The 6,649-nt window shown below is 46.1% G+C and overlaps 1 long non-coding RNA gene across 2 annotated transcripts; it reads left to right on the top strand.

Moving 5' to 3' along the window:
* The first annotated feature begins 126 nt into the window (after positions 1–126).
* LOC104831469 lies at positions 127–5,246 on the top strand. Of its 2 annotated transcripts, none has more exons than XR_774301.1 (4): positions 127–346; positions 3,187–3,333; positions 3,524–3,769; positions 5,094–5,246. It is a non-coding gene; the product is annotated as an uncharacterized LOC104831469 (long non-coding RNA). The 2 variants fall into 2 exon arrangements; XR_774300.1 differs by lacking the exon at positions 127–346 and adding an exon at positions 360–667.
* The last annotated feature ends 1,403 nt before the right edge of the window (positions 5,247–6,649 follow it).

The following is a 6,649-nucleotide window of genomic DNA, read 5'->3' on the forward strand; positions in this document are numbered from 1 at the left end:
TCCTCCTCCCGCCCCGGCCGCACGTCGGGAGGAAGAGGAAATGCCCCGCCGAAGCGGCGGCGGTCCCGCGCTGGTTGCAGGGCCCCCAGGGCCTCCCCGGCCGGGCACCCCGGGAGGGCTGGCGGCGGGGGAGGCTGCGGCCCAGGTAACAGGTCTCGACGGGGAAACCACCAGGACCGGCCTGACCGGCGGACGCGCGTTCAATCAGCTTTTATGAGGGGGAAAGAGTGGCGGAGGCCAGGGCGCATGCGCCGAGCCAATTTTTCAGTCGCTGATGGCGTTACTCGTTCTGCCAGCCGTGGGGAACGGACGGCTTTCGGGCTGCGGACTCCAGGGCAGGCACAAGGTTGATCTCCTTCTTACTTTTTCCCCTTTCCCCCTTTGTCAGACCTGCAGAGCACTCCTGCCGGAAGTGTCCTCCAGTCGGGCTCCGGCTCAGTCGAGGAGGAGGAGGAGGAGGAGGCGGCGGCGGCGGCGGCGGCCGCGACCGCGGCCCCACGTGCCGTCTGTCATCACACTCCAGACAAGTGTCTCGGTCTCTCCACACCATGAGAACTTTTCGTCCCATCATGGTTGCTTCCTGCCCTGTCATGAAAGCAGGATAGTCTTGAGATCGGTGAAAAACCTGCAGCATGGCGCCATGCCTTCCCTGGTTCAGCTGTATGGGGTACATACATCAAGCGTCTTGATTCTGTGCTGCCTTTCTTACCATGACTTCCTGGCCTTCCCTCAGATTTCATCTGGAACAGCACCATCTCCCTCACCTTCTCTGTCCACGCTACTCCCACCTGCCTTCATTTTCCTCTTAAGTTTTCATCTCCTACCCTGCTCATGGCATTCCTCCGTCTTTAATCTTTGCCAGTCCAACACTTCCATCTTCACTACCTTACACCACAGCCCCCATATGTCTGCCCCAGCCCTGCAATTCTCGTACATTCACGTTGGTGAAGTACCTCCTCGTTAGTCTGTTTGGAAGGCCGTGAGGGCCCACACACCAGAGTGGCCTAAGCATCAAGCTGCAGCAAAAGGCAGGAATGAACAGTCGGGTGTTGAAAGGAGGAAGTGCCAACCTCATTCCTTGCACCACCTCCCTCCCATGTCAATTGTATTATATAGCCTCTGCTTCTCCCCCTTACATGCTTGTGTGCACTTCTGTGCCCTGTACTCTGGCCACCTGCTTAACTTCCATCTTCACCTTGGCCCCATGCAGTTTTATAAACACAGTGCCTACTGAGAGGGTGACCTGGATCCAGTCTGTCTAAAAGTCCAGTGGGTTGTGGGCATTTTCACTGGAAGCAAGCAATACCTGTGCATTGGATAAGCTGTAGGAGAAACTGGGGGTCATTTTGACTGATGGGGAGCAACGGCTTCACTGCTTCTGAAAGCAGGGGAAAGGTCTGTGACTGTGCAAGGAGTTTGCAAGAAGCACACCACAGATGACAAAAAACTGAAGATAGATCAGCGGCTGTCGTAAAACTCACTACCAAAATATGAATGTGGTATCTCCAGCATTTCACAGTAACAGTGCACAGAGCGGGGCAGTGGGTCACGTGTGAACTACTGCTTTATTTTAGCATCGGCATTTTTAAATGCAAATGGCAATTGGCTCACCCAGATGCAGCATACAGACCAGGTGCTCTTGGCTAATGCTGCCTTCCAGTCCCTAGAAGACCAAGCTAACTTGCAAGCTGGTAACTCAGCTGGCTAGCAATGTCTTTTCTCTGTGCGAGGCTGTGTTTCCCTGTGTACGTAGCTGCCTCTGAGGACTACAACGCTGTGTTGGCCTGTGCTCAGTTTTACCCTGTTTCTGGTGGAGTGGCCTCCCACAAGACCTTCTCCCAATGCACCCGGTAAAATACAGACTGCAACCCAGGCATGTCACTGGAATCTGGAAGATTCGGTCTTTGGTCATGGAACACCTTGGGCTAATCATCTTGTCTCTCCATGCTTCAGTTGCAAAATGGTTTAATAACCTTTCCTGCCTCTATTAGGTGTTACTCACACAGATATCCCTTGAGTGCACATGGTCCAGCACATGCTGGTGAGCCCCTCAGCACACGACTTTTCTGAAACACCCCCGGTGCCTGTGGCAGCCAAGCACAATTCTGTGGCCTCTTCTCCATCTTTGTAGGCTCGAGTCCAAAATTAAAAATAATTCTGTTATTATATACTGTTTTCTTGCCTTAAGGCCAGTATCTATATACAATGAGACAGTATAGGTAAAAGCCTTGGTACTTCTGGAATCACATTAGAATATGCCTGCATGTGTGATAGTATGTAAAATGCAGCTGCATTACATCCTTCAGTGGGAATTTTGCTGATAATCTTCTCTGCAAATGTAAGACACACAGGCTTTCAGAGATGAGCATGTGGCAACTCTGGCTGAGTATGAAAAGAGGTGCATAACAGAATTTGAAGGTCATTTCCAAGGTCATGGCCACCAGTAGAAAATATTCTTACCTTCTTAGGATTAACTTGATAATTAATAACTTGTACTGTCCTTGTTTTGAACAATATTATTTCTCAAACCCACATGCTGTTATTCCACAGGCAGAATGAGAAAGAAATATTTTAGTGAGGTTTATAAAGTTCTGGTGTGGCTGGATCCTTCTTTCTCTAAGGGAAGAGCCTGCCATAATCGTGTTTCTCATTCTTTCTCTCCCATGCAGCAGAATAATCCAGAGGTGAGAATTTCTATAAAGCCATGAGGAAAAAAAATTCAACATTAGTATTTTCCTGATGGGTAAACACAGGCTGAGAAATTAAAATGTACTTACCCGAGGTCATTCAAGGTCAGAGCCAGGCAAGGGATTAGAGGCCCAGATCTCACAGCTAATTAGGCCATTGTATAAGCCACAGTGAGAAACAGCAGAAAAATTCATGAATTTTCCCAACATGAAATATGATAAAGTTTGTGCCTGGAAGCAATAAAATTCTCTGAAATAGGGAAGAGATGCTTGTGTAGACTTGTGTGGTTCCTCTCCCTGCCACTGTAAAAGGGTTCAGCGTCTGGAGCAGAGCAGGACAAGTTTGGATAGTAAACTGAATAGTGACGTCCTACAGCAGGGTTCCTCAGTGGTAAAACTGTTGCATGAGGAGCCACTTAGTCCATTAATCTCCCTGAAATCTTTCACTGCTTTGTGGGCTACTGAAAGCCCACTGAAATAATGTTTTTGCTTGTTTCAGTGCTATCCCTACCAGGCTTCATCCATTTGAGGGAGTGATCTCTGCTTCACTTTGCTTCGACTTGTCGTTACCAAGGTTGGGCACCTTCTTGCACTACATGCAACCCTAGCTCCTTGTTGGTTTGATGGTTCAGCTTTGCATTTGGAGGTAAGGGATGCTGTCACCACAATGGTATAAAACTTGCATAAATCAGTTGCTTGGATCAGTCTGGCCATCATAAGATAAATATGGAACTGTGATTGCATACATCCTCAAATGTTAAATTTGTACACTGGTACATGTCAGGGCCTCCCACTGCACTTTTCTAACTGCTGCTTTTCTGCCTCCTCTTGTTCAGTAGTCGTTCAACATCATATGGAGCTGCTTACTGGCTGTGTTCAGCATGATCTGTAAAGAAAGCTTTTAAAATCAAACAGAGAAAGACAGTCTTGCTGCTTTCTAATTTATAAGAAAAGACCTAAAAGAACTTTGCATACTTACCTTCTTCTGTTTTGTTTTGGCATCTGCACCAAGTACACCTGTTCTGCCGTGGCAGCAGACCAGAAAACACAAAGGCTCTGGGACTCCTGTGGCTGGATGCTAGGTAGAAAATGGTATTTCCAGATAAATATTTCTCATGAACTGCATCCTTCTATGTTCCCAGGCCTACTGACAGCGTCTCACAATCCAGCTTGAAGTGTCCAAAGCACTGATGAACAGCACAAGCGAATTTGGAGTCATCAGGAACATAAGATGGCTTTGCTTAGTGGGTCTCATTTAGAGCCCCACTCTGCCGCTCATTTAGAGCCTTTGCAATGGAGTACAAGCATCCCACTGGAGGAGAGCGGGGCTTGAATTTTTAGCAGATACATCCCTCCTATGGGAACTGTGTTTGGCCTTGAAGCTAAACTGAGCTGTCGTGGTTTAACTCCAGCCAGCAACTAAGCACCCCGCAGCCACTCACTCACTCCCCACCCCAGCCCCAGTGGGATGGGGGAGAAAATCGGGAAAAGAAGTAAGACTTGTGGGTTGAGATAAGAATGGTTTAATAGAATATAAAAAGAAGAAACTAGTTATAATAATGATAGCACTAATAAAGTGACAGCAGTAATGATAAAAGGATTGGAATATACAAATGATGCACAGTGCTATTGCTCGACACCCGCCGATCGACGCTCGGTTAGTTCCTGAGCGGCGATCCCCCCCGCCCCCCCAGTTTATATACTAGATGTGATGTCCCATGGTATGGAATACTCCGTTGGCCAGTTTGGGTCAGCTGTCCTGGCTGTGTCCTGTGCCAACTTCTTGTGCCCCTCCAGCTTTTTCGTTGGCTGGGCATGAGAAGCTGAAAAATCCTTGACTTTAGTCTAAACATTACTTAGCAACAACTGAAAATATCAGTGTGTTATCAACATTCTTCTCATACTGAACTCAAAACATAGCACTGTACCAGCTACTAGGAAGACAATTAACTCTATCCCAGCTGAAACCAGGACATGAGCTAAGCACAACTAAATATGCTATAAAATGCTCTTCATCAGTTTAAACTTTTACTAGAACTCCTCCTTTTGAATGCTCAACACTGCTAGGATGTGCAATGCGAATGCTACACTGCCATGCCCATACTTTACTGGCAACCAGCAGCTGCAGAAGCTGTTCCATTTTTTAGACATGCGGTTCAGGTGTAGATGTCACATCTGCCATCTTTCCTGAGCAGTGGCATCCCCATATTCATGTGCATGTTCCCTGAAACTACTGCCTTCTCCCAAGGCCATCTGTAACAGATTTTGCACATTCCCAAAATCTTTTTGGAAGCCAGACAGGTGCTGTGAAGAAGTTGACCTGATTGGTACTTGTACACAGTCAGACATATGCATGCAGGCACTGCACAGAATTCTTACATATTGCTACACTTTTCCTTCTGTCAGGAAACCTATCTGGACTTCGGCAAAACCAGGACTGTCTTGTTAATCTCACCTTCCCAGACCACTCCACTTTGGAGTCAGCATTCAGAGGTTATGTAAAAAGAACTAGGCCTTAAGCCTCATTGTTTCTAAGACTATTTGTATCAGACATATAACTAATGATTAGAGATTGCTTTAGATGTGATTAATAGAATGCAGTTGCTTATAAAACAATATGCATAAACTGCTTATTTGTCCTATGTGTAGCCCCCACATGGCTGGCTAAAAACCCAGTCAAGCTGAATCAACAGAAGAAGGAGCATACATCTTAAACCTAAGGCATGGGAGTAAGTGATTAACTTTAGAACAAGATAAATCAATAGAATAACCTGAGTGATTTTCAGAAGTTCAAAGGTGATCTTTGATGTGTAAGAAGGTAAGTGATTGTGGTGACCCAAGACCTTCTGCTTACGACCACTAAGTTCAGAAGAACCGGGACACGAGAATTGATGAGATAAATTGATGAATGATAACGACATGGGAACCAAGATTGACTGGAAAATTACAAAGACTTTGGACTGGGATAATGGGTGGTAAAAGCATGTAAGACTGAGAAATTTTTGGAAGTTGCCATTCACTGCGGTGGTGGCCCAACTCTGAGTTGTTAATAAAGCAAACCTAAAGATACCCATGACTGAAAATCCTTTAACAGAATTGGTGACCCAGATGGGACTCTAGGACACAAGAGAGAAAGAGAGCAACTGGATATTTCTCTGGACAAACCCATTACCAACGCTCAATTGCCGGCAGAAATAATCAGGTAAGTTCACCCAAGAGACTTGGGCATGGGTAGTTCCAGATAAAATTATCCTGGGAAACTCTTGTGTTTAAACTTGCAAAAAAATATTAAGAAAGATGGGGTCAGCACCCAGTGTTGAAAGGGGGACACCCCTTTCTGAGGTTTTAGAAAATTGGAAAAAGATACCCTTGGCACAGGCATTGCAAAAAAGGTAATTGATAATATTGTGCCAAGAGGAATGGCCATTCCTGACAAGAAATAGAAGAGAAGGGCCAGTGGATGAGTGGCCTCCTAAGGGAACATTTAAACCCCATAAGCAGAAGTTTTTGAGAATGATTTTGGAAGAGTCCGGACATCATGATATTGATTATTGGTATATTTGGTATAATTGGGCACAACAAAGGAGGAAAACTCCCTTGCTGAAAATGAGGAAAAGTTTACTTCCCTCAGCCCCTGAGGCTGAGGGAACTGAACTTTTCTCTAAGGGTGTTGGCGTGTACCCAATGCGTTTGGACTACATCCCAAACCCAAGAGCAGGTCCAGGTGCACCTGCTAAAGTTCCTGCAGTAACTGCAGTAATGAGGCAAGAACCTTGGAAGCAAGGTGATTTGGTAGCTTGGCAGTCGAAGATGCCTTGGCTGCATGATGATGCTGAAAAATGTGCTCAATTGTTATCGGGAATTGTCACTGATTATAACCCTAGTTGGAATGGTATGAGGACTTCGCTGCGAGAATTATTTCAGGCAGAGGAAAGAGAAAAGATTTTTGAAAAGGATAGAGA

Source organism: Haliaeetus leucocephalus, unplaced genomic scaffold (assembly GCF_000737465.1).
Source record: "Haliaeetus leucocephalus isolate CR32 unplaced genomic scaffold, Haliaeetus_leucocephalus-4.0 Scaffold225, whole genome shotgun sequence".
In the NCBI taxonomy this organism is placed as follows: domain Eukaryota; kingdom Metazoa; phylum Chordata; class Aves; order Accipitriformes; family Accipitridae; genus Haliaeetus; species Haliaeetus leucocephalus.